Source organism: Ovis aries, chromosome 8, assembly GCF_016772045.2.
Source record: "Ovis aries strain OAR_USU_Benz2616 breed Rambouillet chromosome 8, ARS-UI_Ramb_v3.0, whole genome shotgun sequence".
NCBI lineage: Eukaryota > Metazoa > Chordata > Mammalia > Artiodactyla > Bovidae > Ovis > Ovis aries.
The window spans coordinates 57,571,387-57,595,751 of NC_056061.1; the positions used below are offsets into that span (position 1 = coordinate 57,571,387).

Consider the following 24,365-nt stretch of genomic DNA (forward strand, 5'->3'; position numbering starts at 1 on the left):
TGGGCTTCATTCACCCACCACTTAGTGTGGGTTGTCGGTATCTTCTGTTTTGTAAATATTTTCCAGATAGGTTGAAGGCTTCTATTGCCAGAAGGCTGATGACCTCACAGTTGGAAAGAAACTGTTAGAAAATGTGTTTCCCACTTGGGGTATATTTTCCACAATCTCTAGTGATCAAGACATTCATTGCATTGGGCAATTCATATAAGCCTTAGCAAACACCTTGCAAACTTCTTGGAATTATCAATATACACACACGCACCCCATACACACACACACACATACACACACCCCACACACATACACACACACACACACCCACACACATACACACACACACACACAGGCTTCCCAGGTGGCGCTGGTCGTAAAGAGCCCACTTGCCAATGCAGGAGATGTAAGAGATGCAAGTTCATTCCCTGGGTCTGGAAGATCCCACAGAGGAGGGCATGGCAACCCACTTTGGTATTCTTGCCTGGAGAATCCCATGGATAGAAAAGCAGCAAAGAGTCAGACATGACTGAAGCAACTCAATATGCTTTTATTGCATACATATACCCTACTGGTTCTGTTTCTCTGGAGAAACCTTGCTAATACAGTATGTTTAACTACAATATTACTTTTCTCCTAATGCTGTTAGTCAACTTTAAAATAGTTTGTCCATTGCAAATAAGTTAGCAGCAAGCCTCATGCCTCATAGCCTCCATCTCAATCTATCTCTGACTCCATCAGCTCTCATTTTTAAGTTTTCTCCAAAGGAAATGCTTTATTCTATAACCTTAAAAATAACATTTACTATAAACTAGGTGTGTAGGTGATTGGGCAACTTGGTACAAGAAACTGATTGGTGAATACTTGAAACAATGTTGTTGTGGACACAGGGAATTTTTATTGGCTTTGAGAATGTTGGTTTCCTCATTGTCATGATTTAATTGGTTGTGTCTGCTCAGTCACTCAGTTGTGTCTGACTCTGCAGTCCCATGAACAGTAGTCCACCAGGTTCTTCTGCCTGTGGAATTTTCCAGGCACGAATACTGGAATGGGATGCCATTTCCTCCTCCAGAGGATCTTACCCAACCCAGGGTTAGAACCCACATCTCTTTTGTCTTCTGAATTGGCAGGCAGATTTTTACCACTAGTACCACCTGGAATGATGATAAATAGGAGCATAGAGGAGTTCATAGATGAGGCCACACGATGAACTTTTGGTCATAAATCAAAAGTATACTAGCTGCCAACATCAACCATCATTCTAAACACAAAATTATGCTTCTTCTTGTAAAATTCTAGAGTTGGAAGAGATGTTATAGCTTATTTAATTCAGCCTTTCACTTCAGAACTAAAGTAAGGAGTCAAATAGTTCAAATTATATATTTTATAAGACCCACCCACTCTTAAGATGAAAATGGTACAAGGATTAGGCACAAGCACATTGCTTAATAGCAAATGGGGAAAAAGTGAAAACAGTGACAGATTTTACTTTCTTAGGCTCCAAAATCACTGCGGGCAATGACTGCAGCCATGAAATTAAGACACTTGCTCCTTGGAAGAAAAGCTATGACAAACCTAGACAGCATATCAAAAAAGCAGAGACATCACTTTGCCAACAAAGATCCATATAGTCGAAGCTATGCTTTTTCTGGTAGTCGTATACGGATGTGAGAATAGGACCATTAAGAAGGCTTGTGTGTGCTAAGTCACCTCAGTCATGTCCGACTCTTTGCAATCCTAGGGACTGTAGGCTGCCAGGTTCCTCTGTCTATGGGATTCTCCAGGCAAGGATACTGGAGTGGGTTGTCACGCCCTCCTCCAGGGGATCTTCCCGACCTCAGGACCGAATCCATATCTCCTGTGCTTCCTGCACTGTAGGAAGATTCTTGCCACTGAGCCACCAGAGAACAAGGCTTAGCACTGAAGAATTGAAGCTTTCGAGTTGTGGTGCTGGAGGAGACTCTTGAGAGTCCCTTGGACTGCAAGAAGATCAAACCAATCAATCCTAAAGGAAATCAACCCTGAATATTCATTGGACGTACTGATGCTGAAGCTGAAGCTCCAATATTTTGGCCACCTGATGCAAAGAGCTGACTCATTGGAAAAGACCCTGATGCTGGGAAAGATTGAGGGCAGGAGGAGAAGGGGGCAACAGATGGTGAGATGGTTGGATGGTATCATTGACACAATGGACATGAGTTTGAGTAAAGTCCAGGAGATAGTGAAGGACAAGGAAGCTTGCAGTGCTACAGTCCACAGGGTCACAAAGGGTCAGACACAACTTAGTGACTGAACAACAGCAACACCAGAAGACTCAAATAAGCAGCACAATCTGGTCCAGACTTCCATTTCATCCACCAGTTTCTTAACAACATTTATTTATATTGTGTAGGGGTTGCCTTAGGACAGCTGACAAAGGAGGCAAAGAGCAAAGCTGATCTATGAACTGTCATCCTAGTACTTGCATGAAAGCTAAAAATGGGTGAGAACTTCACTATATGGCGGCCTTTAAAGACAGTGATGGGACGAATCTTTCTGATAGCCAGAGCTCCAGGCGGTACAACTAATCACCTTTTGGTGAAAAAAGAATGGCCCAAGATTAAAATCGGTGCAGATTCATGGATGGCAAGCAGCTTGAGAGGAGAAAGATGGAGAGATCAGTCATGGCACATGGATGGACCAATAGGAGAGGGCACAAAGTGTGAGGATCTTGGCCTTGCATGTGGAAGGCATCTACTCCGGAATAGGCATTAAACAGCCAAGTAATCACAGGAGACAAAATGTCGGCAGGCCCATGTCAACCATCTCTCTGTCATCAGAGGTCACAGTGTTTGAACACTAGGCACAATGAACAGAGTCACCGCAGTGTCCAGAGAATGGAGGCTATGCATGGGTCTGGCTACGTGAGCTCCCATTTGCTGAGGCTGGCAAGAGAGACCAATGCTGACTCCCACGTACAGCACCATCCCTTCCTAACCAGCCACCTGGTGGCAAGTTAACTACATTGAACTGTTTCCAACCTGGAAAACACTGCAATTTATTTTGAACACTTTTTGCATCTCTATGTATTCTAGGTTTGGATTTGCCTTTCCTGTCTGAAGAATCTCAGGCAGCACCATTTTCCGTGTGATTACAGAAAGCTCAATCCACCCACGTGGAATCCCATATGACACTGCTTCAGGCTGAGGCAATGGTTCTTAATGAGGGGGAATATTTCCCCCCACCCAAGGGGATATTTGACTGTATCGGCTGACATAGTTGGTTCTCACAACTAGGAGGATGCTACTGACATCTAGTGGCTAGCAGCCAGGCTTGCTGCTAAACATCAATATACAGGACAATTGCCTGTAACAAAGGGTTATCTCAGGCAGAGTGTGAAGATGTCACTGTTCAGAAACCATTGACTAAGACATTACTTTATAGCAAAGGACATGCAACCATTGGCCCACAGTCATGAAATCAGCCGGTCTTGTCATGTACCACAGCATCCAAAACAGCTGGCATTGAAGAACAATAGAATAGCTTACAGATGGCATAGAAAAGGCACAAGTTCAAAAATGATACCATGCAAGGATAAGTAGTCATCTTCCAGGATGTGATATATACTCAGATTAACAGCCAATATATAGTGCTGTGCCCCATTAGTCAAATAGAATACATAGTGCCAGGGACCAAGGGATGAAAGCAGGAATGATCCATAGGAAGTTTCTTCTTCCTTTTCTGGATTCTGGCCTCTCTGTGTTTACTGGTCTTAGTTCCTATATGTGGGGAACTTCCACCTTGGAAATGTAAGCTATGATTTATGCCTATATACTTCATACTTCTCATGACAAGGGGCCAGGGGACAAGGAGAGGAATACAATATTGAAAGAAGCAATTGATGTGATCATCAGGAGACGGGGAGGAATATGTTTGGCACTTGGTTATCTCAGTACTTCTTTGCTCAATTGTGATGGTTAAATAGAAAACTATAGTAGCCAAGGTCTGAGAAGGACTCAATCGGGGATTTAGATAATCAGAGATACAACTTTAAATCACCCCACCAGCTCAGCCACCAAAGGCAGCATAGGTATGAGCTGTGGGAGAAGAAAATCTAGGATAAATCATGGAGGAAGGAAACTAAGACATATCACAGTTGTAGCCTCAAGCCTACCTGCATCCAGGAGGGCTGCCGCTTTCTTCAATGATGTTCCTCTAATAAGTTTACCGTAGGAAAGAGACCCATCCCTCCTGCAGGAAGACCTTCAGGGTTTAGATGAAGCAAGAGGATCCAAGCTGTGCAAAAGTGGACTGTAGTAAACATTGCCCAGGTTCCCTTTCCAGGAAGGAAAGTGCTAATTCCTTCAACTGAGTGTGCTGCTGGCTGTTAGCTGTCACCCATAGTTATCCCTGGGATTTGCCTTCCAGTGAAAACAGCCATATTGCCCATCATCCTTCCTCCTGCAGGGAACAAGATGCATCCCAAGACTTGCTGATATGCGATATGAAGAGCTGGTCTCCCTTCCCCAAATCAGAGTATACCTAGAGAGCCATTCCAGACTCAGGGCTCCCCTTGGGCTTGCCTTGGTTTTTGTTGCTACTACAGTGCAGCCCAGCTTCTCCTTCGGCCTGACTCTGCTTCCCTCACATCTCACACAAACATTGATCCTGACAGCAACACCTCAAGAACTTTCTGTAGACTAGACTCCATCTCAGAGTCAATTTGTGGGGAATCTGACCCACACCATTAATATTTACATACACTGCAGTCTATGCACGTGAAGATTCAGTGAAAGGCTGCTGTTTAGCTTGCCAGAACCTCCTTCTTCCTTGAAAGCTTGTCTTTCAGATGGCTATTGACAGATGTACACTTTTCTTCCTCTTCCTCAGTTATGCCTATTCTCCTTCACTTTGGGAAATTTTCTGCTAGAATAGGAATTTTTAAAACTAGAAAGAAATGCATGTAAAAGACTATCTTTTGTTACTTCTTTTTTATCTGCAACAAGAACCCTGTGATTAGTTTTAGTCCATTAAATATTTGGCCTAAAGCATGTGTTTATGAAATGCAAAACTCACCTTGATCTAGGCTCAGATTTACCAGAGTTCCTTTTCTTTCTTTCCAACACTCGGACTTTGTTTATATCAATGTTGACATTAGTCATTTTCAAGAGGCTATAACTTGGATTTTTTTGTCCAACAGCAGTGCCCTGTTCCTATGTTTTTCTTTTCTTTTCTTGTCCATCAGCCTGTAGCAAGGGAGAAGCCAGCTGAAGGTAAGCACCAATGTCAAATGCTCACTGAATGATAAATGGATAACTTCAACAGTTTTATAGCCTAGCTGAAATTATACTGAAATTCTTTATTGGCCAGACCCAAATCTAAATATGTCTATGCAGCAAATAAACTCAGACTGTTCTGTTAAATGCCAATTTCTCTGGAGAAACAGATCAGAAGACAATTATTGGTATAATTTATTTAAATGCTTGATAAAATTCACCAATGAAGCCATCCAAGCTCAGCATTTTCTTTGAAAAAAGGATTTTTACTTTTATTTAGCTATTGTAGACATATAACATTATTTTATTGAACAGTTCAAGTGTACCATATGATTCAGTATATGTATATATATGAAATGATGACCACAGTAAGTTTCAGTTCAGTTCAGTTCAGTCGCTCAGTCGTAGTTTAGTTAACATCAATCACCAGACACAGTTATAATTTTTTCCCTGTGATAAAAACTGAGAAGATCTACTCTCAGCAACTTTCAATACAATACAGGATTATTAACTGTCACCGTGCAGTACTTTACATCCCCAAAACTTATTTATTTTATAACTAGAAGTTTGTACCTTTTGACTATCTTTTTAATTATGAATTTTATTTACTTAATAAGACTATATAATTATTCTTTCAATTTTGTCACTTTGGTTTGTTGTTTTTCTCAAAAAAAGTGTATCTTTTTCATCTAATTTGTTTATTTTCATAAAATGTATCACAATATTTAATGTTTCACTCTTCATTATCAAATTTTCATCTGGTATCACTTACTCTTAGCCAAAAGAATTTCCTCAAATATGTCTTGCACATATCTGCTGATAAATGCTTTTTCTAGATTAATAGATTTTATATATTCTTAATAAATTTAAAAGATATTTTTGTATTGCTTTCTGATTTTCACTGTTTCTGGTAAGAAAACAGCCTTCTTATTTTATTCCCTGTATTTCATGTGTATTTTTCCTCTTGCTCTTTTTATGTCCTGTTTAACTTTGGCTTTCAGCAGTTTAATATAATAGGCCTAAGTCTTGTTTTCCTTTCTGCTTGGTGTTTGCTTAAATTTTTATAATTATGGGTATATTTTAAAAATAAAGTTAACAAATTTTAAACAATATTTTCTTAAATAATTTTTTTGCCCCATACTTTTTCCTCTCTCTTAGACATCAGTTATACAAGTTGTTAGTTCATTTGCTATTATTCCACAGGTCACTGATATTCTACTTTTGATTTTTAAAGTAATTTTTATAGCTAATTTGCTCATAATTATTAATAATTCTGATAGATAATTCAAAAAATATAAGCAGTATCAATAATTCATATCATACCTTTAGAAATAGCTATTTTTCTCTTTAAAACCTTATATCTTATTTTCCTTTTTGTATTACTGTCTTGGCCAGGACATGCAGTTTGTATTGATCATAGCAGTGATAATAAACATTCTTATCTTTAATCTTGGCTTAAAGGTTGGCTTAAAACTCAATATGCAAAAAATTAAGATCATGGCATCCGGTCCCATCACTTCATGGCAAATAGATGAGGAAACAATGGAGACAGTGAGAGACTTTATTTTCTTGGGCTCCAAAATCACTGCAGATGGTGACTGCAGCCATGAAATTAAAAGACACTTGCTCCTTGGAAGAAAAGCTATGACCAAACTAGACAGCATATTAAAAAGCAGAGACATTACTTTGCCAACAAAGGTCCATCTAGTCAAAGCTATTATTTTTCCAATAGTCATGTATGGATGTGAGAGTTGGACTATGAAGAAAGCTGAGCACCGAAGAATTGATGCTTTTGAACTGTGGTGTTGGAGAAGAGTCTTGAGAGTCCCTTGGACTGCAAGGAGATCCAACCAGTCCATCCTAAAGGAAGTCCTGAATATTCACTGGAAGGACTGATGTTGAAGCTGAAACTCCAACACTTTGGCCACCTGATGCAAAGAACTGACTCAATGGAAAAGACCCTGATGTTGGGAAAGACTGAAGGGAGGACGAGAAGGGGACGACAGAGGATGGGATGGTTGGATGACATCACCAACTCAATGGACATGAGTTCTAGCAAGCTCTGGGAGTTGGTGATGGAGAGGGAAGCCTGGCGTACTGCAGTCCACAGGATCACAAAGAGTCAGACACGAATGAGCAACTGAACTGAACTGATCTTTAATCTTAATGGTAAAATATTTAAAATTTCATTATGAGGAAGGTGTTTGCTAAGGTTTTTGAGCAGTATCATCAATCAACCTGAGGAAATTTTCTAACTAATTATTTTCCCATTTTTAAGTAAATTTTGAAATTTATTGCTTTTGTTTTCTTCTAACTCTTGGGGAAATACGGGGCAGTAGTTATAGTGCCATTTCCAGCCATTTCAGAATGTCTCCATCTCTGTAACATGTGTAGGATTACATTTATATTGTCCTCTGGAAGTCAGGTTGGCATTGTGACTTCCTTTGCCTTTATGTGGTATGAGAAGAAGTGATGTGTCACGTTTGGACAGAAGTTTTCAAAGTTGGCATGGTCTAGTTCACCTTGCTCTCCTCTCCTGACTCAGCAATCATGTACACATGTATAGAGAAGAAGCGCCTATCAACCTGGATCCCTTAATAATGATAATAAGCAGAAGGCAGTTACAATTGATCATAGTATATTACTTACTATTATCTTTTATTCCATAGCTTCTTTTTGTTGATATTATCATATGTTTGGTATACATAATAGGAAGAGCCAGGTAAGCAATGCAGCTTAGAGAATATTTTCTTTAAAAAACGTTTCTTTCCAAGTGTGAAGTGGGTGGAAGAAAAATAATTGGGTATGTAGTCCCTGCACTTGGCAATAATACACAATTTATTAGAAGAAATTAATTAAATTCCTAAAGACAATTCTAGATATCCACATGAGCTTAAGAAAAAAAGAAAGAAAATAAATAACTTTCTAGAAGGAGTATACTTCCTGTAACTATGCTATGAGAAAAGTATAAAGATACAATAAGGAAGAGCAAACTATATGGCTTACTTATAATAGCAATTAAATTTTAATAGTATAAATTTGATTTAGTCATAGGCATTGAAGATTTTTTAACAGGGGAGAAACTTTGTCTTTAGTTTAGGAAAATAACTAAAAATATTGCCACTATATTTAGAATGAAATGTAAATATAGATTTGCATTCTAGAGATCTTGAAAGGTTGGGAGGGGCAAGGATTTTTATTTTTATTTACTTATTTTTGGGGGGTCATGCACTGCACTGCTTGTGGAATCTTAGTTCCCAGACCAAGGATCAAACTCAGGTCCTCAGCAGTGAAAGCTTGAAGTCCTAACCATTGGACTTCCAGGGAATTTCTGGGGCAAGGATTTTTAGTTGTTGCGGTGAGATATCGAGGGCCTAGAAGAGGGGATGGAAAAGAAGGAACAGCTTTGGGTTTTATTGAACTGTCTGCGTATCCATCTATGACTAGACTTTTAAAAACCTACATTCTTCACTTTTGTATATTGCAAGTCATATATATAGAGTCTGTAACTGGATACACCTTATTGGATATCCACCTCATATATGACGTTACTGAGTTTATGTTAGTATTTTATGTTACTGAGTCAGGACACAAAAACTGAAACTGGAAACACAGATATCTAGGAGAAGAAGGTTGGTAACACAAACTTCTGAGAAGTAGGGTATTTGGGGGGATTTTGTTTGTTTGTTTTTGCCTTTTGTGCACAGGCAGTTGTGATTCGGGTGCATTTGCTTATTCTGGTAGGAAAAAACCCTCCCGCTAAAACAGAAGGACCGTTATAAAGAGCTAGAAGTAATCAACACCACCAGACTATGTCATGTTTTTTATACCTATAGCAGGGTCACTTTCAAGGACTGTGGACCAGACTTCATTTCTTTCTTTTTAAAGGGCATTTTGGGAATTCTAATACTTCTCCATGCTCTAAAGTATCATTTGTCCAGGGGAGAGGGTTTGGGTGTCAAGCATAGGAGGGATCAGGGGTTTCTAAAGTGGTCCCTTTGAGAATCACTTCATAATATATTTGTCGGCATATCTTTCTCCAGTGCTGGTTTTGTTACCTTCTCTCTGTTTTCAATATAAACAGTGTACAAAGGGAGCTATCTTCCTGCTGCTCAAAATAACTACTTAGTTGGGTAAAATTTATAATGTTAGATTCTACTTTTAGCCAGGAAATGCAAACAAAGCCTGGAGACTGCTTGTTCCCTGACCCCAAATTCATTTCATGTTGCTATAGTATCACCCCTGAGAAAATGGGCCTGCCTGTTTTCCTCCCCATAGACGCACTCAATGGGCTTTTGTCAGCTCTTGAATTATAGCATTAAAATTTAAACACTAGGGATTTAATGGAGGATTATTATGACACTCCAGTGCATTCTTTCTGTTGCTATTAGCAACAACTGAAGGATAAAATAAATTAGTTGTTTTAAGAGGTACTATTTTCTTAAAAGATGAAGGATCTACCTCACATTCTTGGAGTTTTATAAACTGGTCTGTGCAGGTTATTGTTAACATGAGAAGAGGGCTGGTAGTATATAATACCAATCCAATAATTGAAGGGCTTTTTTGTATTAGTTCACCAGTCTACAAAGAAACGATATTTTCACAGGCCCCCAGAAGATGAACTTCAATCTGCTGCTCCCAAACACATTCTCCACTGTCTGGAAAACGTGCAAAGGGGATGGCACAGTGTTCTCCATCCCAAATCCTTCAAAGTGCTAGGGGGAAATAAAAGAATTCCTGCCGAAAGGCCTAGAGAGATCTGTCTGTCTGTATAGTATGGTAATGACTGAGGCTAGTCCAGAGAGGCTTCTGGGAGAAACCCAGCTATTGAAATCTAATGAATGGAACTGAGAATTTCTTGTTACAATGCTATTTGTTTATTTGCTTGGTCATATCCTAGTATCTAAGAAGACATCAAAATAAACAATAAAAGCAAGATATTGTTGGATCGTCTTTGAATTTCCATTTGAGTATATATTCTGAGATATTTTCTCATAGGTAAATTTGTAACTCGATTTATTTTCTCTGCCAGTCATTTATTTGCCTTTCTAGTTGTGTGTCATTTTACCTCTTCCCTGTTCCATTGTCAGCATCCAGATTTATATTCAGGATTGTACTATAATCCTGATACAATTATTTTGAAGGCATTTTCTAGCAAGAATACAAAAAAAGCAAGGATATATCCATATTTTTGTTGCTCTCTCAGTTACCAAAATATGTATATATCCTTGCTTTTCTTTGTATTCTTGCTAGAAAATACTTTCAAAATATTTCACAATTTTTTTTGTCTTTGGAATAAATTCAAATTCATGGTAGAAATACTAAAAGATGAATAATAGGCTATAAGTAAATAAATAGCCATTTGGATTTTTTTACTACCCAGAGATAATACGTCTTAACCTGAGTGGGATTCTTTACTTATGGCAATGAAAGTAAATCTTATTTTCACCAAATACTTTCAGAGCTCTCTGTCTCTTTCTCAAAGGCAATTCTATTACCAATGTCTTTTGTTTCCATTCAGGGGTAGTCCATGCAGATTTATTTATATAGGAGACTTTTACATGAAAATGATACATATTAAAGTTTTTATCTCCTAGCTTTTCACATATAGCTTTTCCACATAATAGTAAATCTTGAAACCAGAATTTGTATGTGAGAACACAAGGGTGATATGGGGGTTTGAAGGAGAAAACTAAGAACATGATTTTAAAGTTGGCTTTGCTAAGCAAGCCCTTTGCTCTGTTTTTTAAGTTTTATGGACCTGGTCAATAAATTAAAAGGGTCATGAAACATGCTTTTAATTTTGCTTTATGTAACACTGAGAAAGTACTGTTCATAAAAACAAAAAAAAGTTAGCATTATTTTTGTCATGTTTTGGGTTACTTTGATATGGTTTGTCTGGAACAACTCATCTCTCTAACATCTAGTCCCTAAATGAGAGATTTTTGTAATTTTTATAATTTGCTAGCAAAAACGGTATTGCAATAAACATCCTTGCAAACAGGATTGTAGACCCACATATCAATCTGCTCATACTCTAAATTGCTAGAATATGAATTACTTAGATCAAAGCGTAATATACAGAGACTTTTACCATAGTGATGTTATGCTCTGAGCCCCTATCTCCGAACCAACCGAGAGAGCGAGTCCACCACAGTATTGCAAACGCAAGAAGGGAGTTTGTTTATTCCTAGCGCGCTAGGGCCCAAGTCTCATCCCACACAAGGGAATCTGACAAGAGCCCCGAACAAAGGAGTATGGCGGCTTATATACAGGCAGTTCTTTGTCTCAGTTACAGGAGTAGCTGGCGTTACATGATTGGCCAGGCAGGATGAGCGCATATCCTGTCTCTTTCTGGTAAACATGACTCAGGTCCTAGAGCCCGTCGTTTGGTCCCTAACAGAACCAGACCAGGTATTTAATAGCACCTCTATAAATTAAGGACCAATAGCACTTCAGGAACCACACTGAGAGCTGCCACAGATGGGTAACTTCCAATTTTCATGTCAAGCTGAGGTTCCTGGGACCAGGCTGACTGCTCTTAAATATATCATTTTCCACCTGACAAGTCACATTCCTTAGGCCTTTCCCACTATGTAGGTCATTGAGTCCCTATAGACTCACCTTCAGAAATGGAAATATCAGGCCATAGAGTCACAACATTTCTGTGGATCAGGTGTTTAGCTTTGCCAGGAGCCTGTGCTATGCTATGCTAAGTCACTTCAGTCGTGTCTGACTCTGTGCGACAATATATATGGACTATAGCCTGCCAGGCTTCTCTGTCCATGGAATTCTTCAGGCAAGAATACTGGAGAGGTTTGCTGTGCCCTCCTCCATGAGATCTTCCGACTCGGGGATCAAACCTGCGTCTCTTATATCTCCTGCATTGGCAAGTAGATTCTTTACCACTAGCACCACCCTTGCCAAGAGCCTGAAAGTGAAAGGTAAAAGTGAAAGTTTCTCATTCATGTCCGACTCTTTGTGACCCCACGGACTGTAGCTTGCCAGGCTCCTCTGTTCACGGAATTCTCTAGGCCAGAATACTGGAATGGGTAGCCATTCCTTTCTCCAGGGGATCTTCCCAACCCAGGGATGGAATCCAGGTTTCCCACATTGCAGGCAGATTCTTTACTGTCTGAGCCACCAGGGAAGCCCCAAGAGCCAAGAGCCTAGTAGCAAGCTATTAACTGGTTTTAAAAAACCTTACCCATATAGGCCATTACAGACTATTGAGTAGAATTCTCTGTGCTACATATTAGGCCCCTGTGAGTTATCTATTTTATATGTGTGTGTATCAGTCACTCAGTCATGTCTGGCTCTTTTCGACTCTATGGACTGTAGCCTGCCAGGTTCCTCTATCCATGGGGATTCTCCAGCAAGAATACTGGAGTAGATTGCTGTGCCCTCCTCCAGGGGGTTCTTCCCAACCCAGGAATCGAACCTAGGTCTCCTGCATTGCAATCACATTCTTTACCATCTGAGCCACCAGGGAAACCCCATTTTATATACAGTAGTGTGTATATGTCAATCCCAATCTCCCAATGTATCCCTCCCCCTTCCCCCGCCATGTAACCATAAGTTTATTTTCTACATCTGTAATTCTATTTCTGTCTTGTAGATAAGCTCATTTGCAGCCTTTTTTTTTTAAAGACTCTACATATAAGCAATATCATGTGATATTTGTCTTCCTCTGTCTGATTTACTTCACTCAGTGTGACAATCTCTATCTCTACCCATGTTGCTGCAAATGGCATTATGTTGTTGTTTTTTATGGCTGAGTATAACAGACTAACTTTGCTGTACACTTGAAACTAGCACTTTATAAATCAACTATTCAGTTCAGTTCAGTTCAGTTCATTTCAGTCGCTCAGCCGTGTCCGACTCTTTGCAACCCCATGAATCGCAGCACGCCAGGCCTCCCTGTCCATCACCAACTCCCGGAGTTCACTCAGACTTGCGACCATCGAGTCAGTGATGCCATCCAGCCATCTCATCCTCTGTCTATACCCCAATAAATTTTTTTAAAAGCCTAACCCAGTAGCAATACCAGAGAGGCAATAAATCTGAAACCCCAAAGGACCCCTCAGGATAGAGGCTAACTCCCTCTGCCAAGGACCCCAATTGACTGAAAGTTGCCAGTGACACTTGAGCACAAAGGTGTCATTAGTGTTGTGAGTTCTATTAGCACTTTTCTACTTACGGCTCTTCTAAAACTGGAAGAGTATCCTTGGCACTCCTGGGATGAAGAAGTACATTCAAATGTAGGAATAACAATAGTAGATTAAATTGGCCCAAATCCCTCAGCCTCCAAGGTCACATTAGCTTCCTTTCCCACTGTAAACCTTGCCCCAAATCCATTCACTGAATCTGGATGCCTAGTCCCCAGACAGGAGTAGGTAAGATAACACCTTGGGCAGTTGTATCCAACAGGGTTCTCCAGGATAATAAGACTGGTGGGAATGATCTTTGGTCTCTTTTGGGGACAGAGAGATCACTGTAAACCAGTTGAGATCTGGGGAGAGTGGAAGAGAATAAATGGAGGGCATTAGTGGTGAGAGAAGTTTCTTGATAATAAACAAGATACTGTATTCCGTTTGAGCAGATTTTGAATAGGGGCTAACTCAAGACTCACAAAAAGAACTTCTATTTCGGTCTGCCCAAAGTTCTGTGTTGAATAGCAAGGTCCTCACTGTTGATAGCATTTTTTTTTTTTTTTTTTTTGGCTCTGAGGACTCTTTGGTTCATCAGTTGCAGCCTCATTACTTTTTGGCTGAAGCTGTAGAGCTTCAGCTCTATGCCCTGTTGTCGTGGTAACATTTGCTCATCCACCCTCCCAGAGGAGAGTGAGCAATAACTAGGGCACCATTTGAGCAGTTTGGTTTGATCCTAGCTCTCATTGCTCCAAACATTTATTAACAGGTGGGACGGCAGAGAATCATTATGTAATGCCCAGCCCCCTTGCCTAACATTTGCTGTCAGATCTCAGAGTCTTGTCATATTCCCAGACCTGGCCTGCAGGACCCATGGTCCTTTTCCTTCAGAAAGGCACATTTCAATCAGCATCCCATCCTTGTCACCAAAACTGCTGAGAATTGTGATGGGTCTGATCTGTCTTGTGTGTCTGTACTTAGTCGCTTAGTTGTGTCTGACTCTTTGTGACCTTTTGGACTGTAGCCCACCAGGCTCTTCTGTCCATCAGATTTTTCAAGCGAGAGTACTGGAGTGGGTTGCCATTTCCTTGTCCCCAGGGAATCTTCCTCACCCAGGGATCAAACCCTCGTCTCCTGTGTCTCCTACATTGCAGGTGGATTCTTTACCTGGTGAGCCATCGGAGAAGCCCGATATGTCATCTTACTTGTAAACTAACAAGTTAATCAGCCACAGTCTTATGGATGCTAAAAAATGACACAGGACTCCTAAGTCAGAGACCAAAGAATTTATTACAGAGCATGGTAAACAGCATGAACATCAGCTTACTTTTGAGAGTTCCTTCTGCTCCAAAATCTTACAGAGAAGACACCTAGATGTACTCTACATATGCAGTGGTTTGCATTTCAAGAGACGAACTATTAGCATACAAAAGGTCAGTATCTTACAATGAGTAATAAGCATGTCTACCCTTTGATCAAGAGAAATAGCTTTATTACAGCAGACGTAAGCATGCCAGCTCTTTGTCCCTGGGGAAGATCCTTTTTTTTTTTTTTTTTTTTGGGAAGATCCTATCTCTATCAAGGTTTTTCACTATGCAAAACATCCTTAAAAAATAGTCCAGAAGGAAAAACTGTCAGTGCCTCTGTTCCCAAGATGTGCCAAACTGTGAAAGACTTATTAGAATTGTTTCCCAATACATTCAATGGCTTGAATGTACTTAGATGCATTCAACTACCCCCTCTCTATTCCTCCATTGGTGGCAATACTTTTATTAAAAACCAGTACCAGCTGCTGTAATAACCCTTATGCATTGCTTATTCATTCCTTTTGGATAATTTCCCAGGTAAAGTGATTAGGTAGAAATGAATACATTTAATTTTAATATATTTTGCAGATTTTCTCCACCAAAAGGCAGTTAAAATTAACATTTCAAACAGCTGTGTTGAAGAATAACGTACTCCTTAATGTGAAAAAAATAAATGATAAGCTTCATATTCTTAAATTTAATCTTTCCTAGAACAGCAACTTAATGCAGAGACTGTAGAATTTAATTTAGTCCTAATAAAATGGGCTGCTATACAAAAATAGACTGGGTGGCTTATAAAATGGTGGAAATCTAGTTCTTACAGTTCTGGAGGCTGGGTGATTTATTCGTCACAGTTGTGGAGGCTGGGGTGTCCAAGATCAAGTCACTGACAGATTCACTGCCTAGTGAGGACCCGCTTCCTGGTTCATAGACACTTCCTGGTTCATAGCTGTCTTTTCACTATGCCCCCAAATGACAGGAAAGAGGAGGGAACTCTCCTACTACTGTCTGTATTATAAGATCACTAATCCCATTCATGAGCATTCCACCCTCATGACCTAAGCACGTCCCAAAGTCCTTACTTTTAACTATCATCACATTGGGGATTAGATTTCAACATGTAAATTTGGAGGGATACAAGCAAAGTTCAATAAGAAACCTGAAACATAATGGTTAGACAATTGATATAGCTGCTTTGAAAGGACAAAGCTCTCATATAGCCATTATATTTAATCAGAAGGATAAGAAAAAGCTAGGAAATATTTACATGCTAGTTTTCATAAAATGTAATATAAATCTACATTTAGCCTGTATCTTGTCATCATGAAAACTGTTTTTGTCTAAATTTATTTTAAAAGAAAAATAAGAGATTTCTCTGTATTACTAAAAGATTCTAATAACTTTTACTTATAATTCCAAATGTATGGTTTTTTTAAATAAAAAGTATATTTGTTAATGTACTGTTTCTTATAAAACACTATATTCACTTGTTTTTAATTATGTTTCTTGAGTGAGATTGTGGTCACCCACATGTCTCATAATAATTAACTCATTCTGAGATATCACTGATTTATTCTGTAACTGCCTTGGTTGTGATTTAAACTTACTTGGTAGCGTTAAAAACACAATGAGAACATTTGTTAAGCTTTCTATTGCTATATAACCTTGTTTATAACAAACCCTGTGATTTAACCTATTCAACTCTAATAGGCAATAGCAATTCAAGTTTTCTCTTTAGAAAAATCTATGTTGACAATGGATATTATCATCTGCAATTTCTATTCAATCCATAGAGTAAAAACAAGACCTCATTGTTGCATTAACCCACTTCAGATGAAATTCAGGTCCTCAGGATTTTTACTTATTTTTGTCAGTGAAATATTATTATCTCTGATCAAAGATCACAGCAAAAGTGAACCACTGTCACTGGTAAGAGTCAAGAGAATCAACAAACAATAGATACAGATCTCACAAACTGCAGGTATTGGCATGATTAGATCTAAGATATGTATAAAATACTTTAAAAATGAAGAGTAGGACTTTCCTGGTGTCTCAGTGGTAAAGAATCTGCCTGCCAATGCAGGAGACATGGGTTCAATCCCTGATCCAGGAAGATCCCACGTGCAGCTAAGCCGGTGGGCCACAGCTACTGAGTATGTGCTCTAGAGCCCGAGAGCTGAAACTGCTTAACCTACAAGCCACAACTAATGAAGCGCGAATTCTCTAGCACCTGTGCTCCACTAAGGTGAAGCCGCCGCAATGAGAACCCACATATCGCAACTACACCATAGCCTCTGCTCACCGAAACTTGAGAAAAACCCGAGCAGCAACGAAGATTCAGCACAGCCAAATAAATAAATAATTACTTTTAAAGAATGCAAGGTAATATGTTTCTTGAGCTAGCAGGTGGATTTTTAACAAAATACAACTGTTAAGGATGAAAATATAACCTTTAAATTAAAAATTTATGAGATGATAAGAGTTATCACAGATGAAAAGTCAGTAAAGAAAGTTTCGTTATAAAAAAGTAATTAAAAATGCAGCACAAAGACAAAAGAAAATGAGAATTACTAAATAGTGTTAGGAGATAGGAAAGGTAGACTAAGAGAATTGAACCTTGTCTTATCAGAGTGAGACGAGAATAGAGATTATGGAGCAGAGTCAACTTTTGAAAAGGTCGTGATAAAGAATTTTCCAGAAATGATGAAAGACAATTTACAAAGGAAGCATAATGTATACCAAATGGGATAGATTTTAAAAAATGAATCTATAATCATGCACCTTCCACTAAAATTTTAGAACTTCAGAGATTAACAGAAACTCATAAAAGCAGCAACTTGAGCAAATAAATCTCCGAAACAACAACAAAAAAATTGAAGAAATAGTAAATGTCCAAACAGCAATAACAGAAGCCAGATCGCAGTGAAATGAAAAAATTCCCAGTTGTGCAACCAGCCAATTTCTCAGTAACAAGGGCAAAATAAGACATATTTCCATAAATAAGAACTGAAAGTTTTCACCATCAGCAGAATTTCAGTAAACTAACTTCCAAATTATATTCTTCAGCATAAAAGGAAGACCAAAGATGCATAAAAGAAAAGAAAGTTTTAAAAAATTATGTATGAAATACACAATGGTGAATTACTTAAGAAAAACAAAAAGGAATTAGAGGCAAATAAATAGTTGTAATAATGGAAGACAGAACACAACCAAAAATAGAGCAGAGACTAAAAATATTAGAATACTATGAACCTTTAAATTGAGATAGTGGAAAAATTTTCAATTCCTGGAAAAAAATAATTCCTAGAAAAAAATAAAACAATCAAAGAATAACCTTATAATAATATTAGTTTTACAATAAGATTAAAAATAATATGATGGAGTTCAGGAAGGCTACCTGAAATGTGGCACCTTGGCATATTGACTATTTTAAATTGAGGGATCATTTTTTTTTTTGTAATGATACTCACTTCTTTATTATCGACTGTGTTAATTTGAACAAGGCTCAGGCCTGCAGGCTGCTGGCAGCACTGAGCTGCAGGTGCATTTCAGCTAGACAGGGAGATCTCATCCTAAGCCAAGAAGACAGAGGGTAATGTTTTATACATGTATATTTATGTTACATATGTCCCATATCATCTTCTGTATAGAGTGAAAAGAATGGGCCACTGCATTGTTAACCACTGTCCTAAATAACGACCATAGCAACAGACATGGAAATTTGGTCCTAATCAAGGCCTTTACTTTGTCAACCAAGTGTTGGATACATCAAAAGGAAAAGAAAAGACAGAGACTGATATCCAACCACCCTGGTGGCCTTGTTCCCAGCACATCTTACACTGAGTGTAAAGTGTTCCCTGTGGAGGTAAACACACATACGGAAACACTCACACACATACACACACACACACAAATGTAGGCAGGAGCTCCTCCTCTGGCCTCACTTGGGCCCAGCCCTCAGACTGGGGGAGGGGGAAGTTGGGTACATTGTGCTAGAAGACTGTGAGGGTCAGGTGAGCAGACAATGCAGAGTCGATGTGTCCAAGTGATGAATGAGGGTAACACATGAGGCTTCATCCACAAACAAGGAAGAGGTCAGTGGGAGAGGCTGCTCAACACAGGCCTGAAGGTCCCTCTGTGCCCAGGCCACCTGGGAAATCTCTACACAACACTCCTGTCCTAGCTACAGCCGAATCTCTGATCTGAATCCTGAGTCTCAAACCATCTTCTGGGCTCTGATGAAAAATGTTTCCTTGAAGGACCTGAGCCAGTGGCAAATGAATGACCCAACCACCTGGTGTCATAGTTACAGCAACAATGACAGCATCACTGATATAAACCAAACTACAGCTTGGTCATCAGAGCAGAAACTGAACTGTGTGCAAGAAGGGTTCATTTCTTGATGGAAAGAGAATAACCAAGTTGTCACCCCCCACCACTACCCCCTACACACCAAATTTCAGACAGACCTGTCAGTTTCATGCCTTTCCCCAGTGACTAAACTCCTCATATTCTAGTAACTGGAGACTCCGTATTAGGTCATTTTGCAATCCCAAACTATGTGTTTCCATTCATGACTGTTTATTTACCCTGTCAAAATATACACTTAAAAGGTAAGTTAATGAAAATGAATCTCTCTTTTTTTAGTAGAAATTTACTGGTGATACCTGGAGACATCTTGGGATGTCACAAAGGGGAGTGAGAGGATTTCCCTGGGGATCAATTTGCACAATGCTGATGGGTCAGTCTTGTCAATAAAACAGGGCCAACAAATGTGATTCAAAAACAGAGGGACTGGACAGAATTGGCAGGTTGTCCCTGGCTCTCCATCTCCTGTGCTCTATGATGGGGAGAAGCAACAGATTCTGGTACCTTTGTTTAGCTGGGGGAAAAGAATACTGATCCTCCCACTAGCAGCAGGGATCTGGGCAGCTGCAAGGAATGATGAAAGCGGGAAGGAACAGCATCTCAAAGATGGAGAGTTGGCCTGATTGCTTGTCAGCCAAAGTGACTTATCAGAGGGGACAGAACCAAATGGACCTCCCTTGATGACTGTCCGCACTGTCTCCATTACCATTCCACGTCCTGTAGGTCCCAAAGAGGCAGCAACTGGTCGGTTCACAGTTCCCTTCCATGAGTTGGGAGGGTGGGCAGGAAGCAGTTTGGGAAGCCATCAGTTCTTGCCAAAGCTGAAGAGCATGGGCTGTGCAGATGAGGTCCCTGGAGTCCTTGATAAGGAGCCCAAGAAGTGGAAAGAGGCTGTTTGAGGCCCAGAAAGCTGAGAGCGGGGCTCCCTGCACGGGAAGCACAGGCTCACCATCATTAGGATGGATGTCTCCTGTCCTCCTCGCACACCTTGTATTTCTCTAGGTCCCAGAAAGTGCTCAGGAGCTGCTCACCTGCAGCATAGGAGGAGATGGAGATTGCAGGGCAAGCCAGATAGAAAAAATAGCCATAGATACCTGCGTCTTCCCTTCTGCGGGCAACTGACCGGAAGGAGAACAAAGTCTGACTGGGGCAGGGGAGTCTAAAGTCAGAAGAGGAGGAGGCTGGGCAGTGCACACGGCAGGCTCAGGCAAGGGCTCCTTTCCCACAGGAACTGAGCTCCATGAATAAATAACATTAATTAAATAAAGGAGGCTAAGAGCCAGTAGAGGCATGCCTGCCAGGGGTCCCCCCGCAACATACGCACACACATGCAAGCATACTGAGCTTCAGTGAGATGAGCCTGGGTCGGCAGCCCAGTCCCTGGGGTCTGGAGGCACAGGCAGCCTGATAGAAGGTTGTCATTCATGGTCGAACACTGTCGTGGGGAGCAAAGCAGTAGAGGCAGTCAGCGAGGCATGTGTGGTGGGAGGTGGAGGCCACTGAGGACTCTGGCACCAAGATACGGATTTCCGGACTTTAGATGTGGAAGGTCTTTCCAGACGCTGTTCAACCACTTGAGCCTCTCCATATGTAGTGCACCGGGGTCTTGTTCTTGTTCATGAGAAAATTCCATCTCAAAGACCACTGGCGGGGACATGTCCAATGCCAGAAACAAGATGTTCTCAGCCCTGTACCTGGGGCGGGACCCCCCATTGCCATGGCAACCCGAGCATACTGGCTAATAGGCCTCTTGTAGGCCACCACAGATGTTGGCCGCTTTATTTGGCTGCTATTGGCTCCACTAGGAAGGAGGGGCTGGAACTTCCACTACTCCTCTTGGCAGTCTAGGAAAAGCTAGTTCATAATCTTGTTCTTCTCAGGGGAGATGAAGTTCTCCATGATCAGGTACCTCTGGGCAGCAGCCAGCATGCACTTTACAAGGTTCATCTAATGCAGGCAGAGGACAGGAAGGAGAAAACAGGAAAGAGAATGAAGGAAAGTTACATGGCTCAAAATAGCCTGGAATTAAAACTCCCCACCATTCTATACAAAACAAAGAACTCTCTCACCCGAAGAAAAGAATGGACATTAAGGTTGATTACAACCAGCTCCCTGCCAGTCCCAGCCTCTGGCCAATTTCCAGAATTCCTTGCCCCTTAAGTTTAAAAGATAACTAATCTGAACAACCCTGGAGAAAAACAGGCCCCCTTAAGACAGTAGATTTCCACATATATGTCTATATATACTTACTCTTTTCTTGGATTAGTGCAGCAGCTCACTAATCTGACTGCTGCCCCATCTCGCCTCATTAAAGGTGATCTGTTCTTGTAAAGTGCTGGTCTGGTTTTTTCTCCGAACCTCACTTTCTCTAATTCCCTTACCCTACAAAGAAGATACTCTATTGGGCTCCTCCACCATCCCTCGAAGCTGAGGGATCTTGAGAAATACTTTGGCCATCTGTTGCAAACAGCTAACTCATGGGAAAAGACCCTGATGCTGGGAAAGTGAGTGAGAGTCGCTCAGTCATGTCTGACTCTTTGTGACCCCATGGACTATGGAATTCTCCAGGCCAGAATACTGGAGTGAGTAGCCTTTCCCTTCTCCAAGGAATCTTCCCAACCCAGGGAGCGAACCCAAGTCTCCCATTTTGCAGGCGGATTCTTTACCAGCTGAGCTACAAGGGAAGCCCAAGAATACTGGAGTGGGTAGCCTATCCCTTCTCCAGCAGATCTTCCTGACCCAGGAACTGAACCAGGGTCCCCTGCATTGCAGGTGGATTCTTTACCAACTGAGCAGTCTGCTGGGAAGACTGAGGCAAACAGAGAAGAGGGTGACAGAAGATGAGACTTTTGGAGAGCATCATGATTCAATGGACATGAACTTGGGAGCTTTGGGAGACAGTGAGGGAAGGGGAGGTCTGGTGTACTGCAGTCCATGGGTCACAGAGAGTCAGACCCGACTTAGCAACTGAACAAAAAGAACACCCTGAGAAAATGCCCAAAGCTGCAAGGTCCCTCTGACTTTTTCTTTGCTTTTCCCTCCTGTGAGGTCATAAAACCCTCATGTGGGAAGTGCTTTCCCTACTCAGAAGAAATAAACATCCTTATCTCCGAAGACAAAGAGACACCAAGAATTTGAACCAGCTGTACTATTTTCCTAGTTTACTACACTTATCTCATACTCCGTGACCTCTCATATTTCTACACGAGCGTGACATGGGAGCCATCAAAGACTTCCTATCATAAAATGTCAATATCCCCAGCTATTCTACAAGTTATCACTTAGAGAAATCTTTTCATAAATGTCCTTATCTTGAGGCAGTCACAGTAATCTTCTAACAGCATTACTCATTTAACAAAAAATACCTGAATCTTAACTGACAATAAACAGACGATATTATAAATAAATAGGAATATATAGTGACACAGTGGACTAGGATATAGGAATGGAAACAATGAAGCTTTGAAACATATAGAAGAAAAGTGATAAATTACATTTGGGGTTTCTTGATATGAATTGAGTCATATAATAGTCAATTTTGTAAAACTCAAAAGCAAGAAAAATTAAACTATACACTTGTTAAGAGAGATATTTTGGGAATTGTAAAAAGTTAATAATAAACCCAAAATTCAGGAGAATGGTAACCTTTAAGGATAGAAAGATGAATTTTGGAGAAATACACAAGTATACATAGGCAGTTCCAAAGCTATTGATAATACTCTAGTTCATATATCTGAATATGAATATACTGTTTTTATTTTATTATTATGCTTCAGAACTTACATATATTACATACATTTTATATAGATTAAATATAAAAATTTTATACACTGTGTATTACAACTAAAAGCAAAAAGATTATTACAGTAAAACACAAAAACAACCACAATGTTCTCACCATCAGTGATAAGCTTGGTTAATATTTTCCTGTATTTTCTTCAAGTACACACATGCTCACACACACATTTCTCATTTTATTTTGTAAATAAGATCATGTTATTTAAACAATTAGATATTTTCTCTTTTATTAATACTTTTGTGGTATTTTTCTTTTTTCCTTAGATAGTGCTTTAAGACATAATCTAAGGGCTATATTATTTCCCATTATCTGAATCATCATAGCTTATATATCCAGCACATCAATTTTGACATTGAATTATATTCTTTTATTCTTGTGTCATTGTAACTGGGATACACATTCTTGTATTAGCCCTTTGTATGTACAACTTTGATTATTCCTTACTGTAAATTTCTAGATGTAGAATTGCTGATTCAAAGTATACAGATTTAGGAGGTCAGAATGACCTTTATTTTAGACTGCACCCTTAAGTATGAGTCACACTTTTCCCTCTCCCACACACTGTAGTATTAAATACCACAATGTAGATTCTGGGATGAATAATAAACTTAGTCAATGGAGAAATCAACACACCATTTTCTCGTCTTTCTCTCTTCTTCCTTTCTGTGTTCCATTCATATATATAAACAAACCACTACAGGTCATCAAGTATTGGGAAAAAACCAACAAAAATAAAAAAAGAAACCAATACCCTAGGAAAAAGAAAGAAGCCTTCTAAAAGGGAAATTTAAAATAATCATCCTCAACAGGTTCCAGGGACCAGCGTATCAATAAAACCAAAATATGCTGCTATGAAAAAAGAAAATCTAGATCACCAGAAGTTTTCTTGGAGTTCAAATTTCTGCTTCTAGAAGTGAAAACTTGATTGTGGAAATGAAATCATTCATAAGGGGGCTGAATGAAAGAACATTCCTGGTAGAAGATCTAGTCACATCAAGGAAAATTTCTCAGAATGAAAAGCAAAATGAGAGAAAGATTAGATGATGGATGTATTAAACTATTATATATATAATAGCATTAGTAATGGATAGTGGAATGCAGTATACAATGGAAGAATTTTAAGCATGTGGACAGAAAATAGGAATAAATATACTCACTATATATACATACATGCATATATATATATGTATGTATATATATATGAGGGTATCCATGTGTGTATCTAGTTAAACAGTTAAGTTGTATAATATGGATATATCACTTTTACTTTCAGAAAACAGTTTATCATAGAATTATTTCTCATCATGGGAATCACATAGGTTCCTAGAAATCACAAGATGCAGTTTTATACAGGCTGAAAATGTGGGTAGCATGGAGTTTCAGGCATAGTCTGATGTCTCTGTGATTACAGAAAGGCAATGCTTAGGTCATTGGGAAGATGGTCAGTTTTTCAACTTCTTCAAGGGTTCAGATTTACAAAAATTCTACACAGTTT

The 24,365-nt window shown here is 39.6% G+C and overlaps 1 long non-coding RNA gene across 2 annotated transcripts in view; it reads left to right on the forward strand.

Moving 5' to 3' along the window:
* The window catches only part of LOC105612881 (uncharacterized), a 239,845-nt gene extending 216,208 nt beyond the window's left edge, over positions 1–23,637 (forward strand). The window contains exons 7-8 of one of the 2 annotated variants that reach the window (XR_009601644.1): positions 5,171–5,243; positions 6,708–10,182. This is a non-coding gene — a long non-coding RNA (uncharacterized LOC105612881). Of the gene's footprint in view, positions 1–5,170; positions 5,244–6,707; positions 10,183–14,550 lie in introns of those variants that run through there. The other variant, XR_009601640.1, reaches the window with a different exon arrangement.
* Positions 23,638–24,365: the final 728 nt, after the last annotated feature.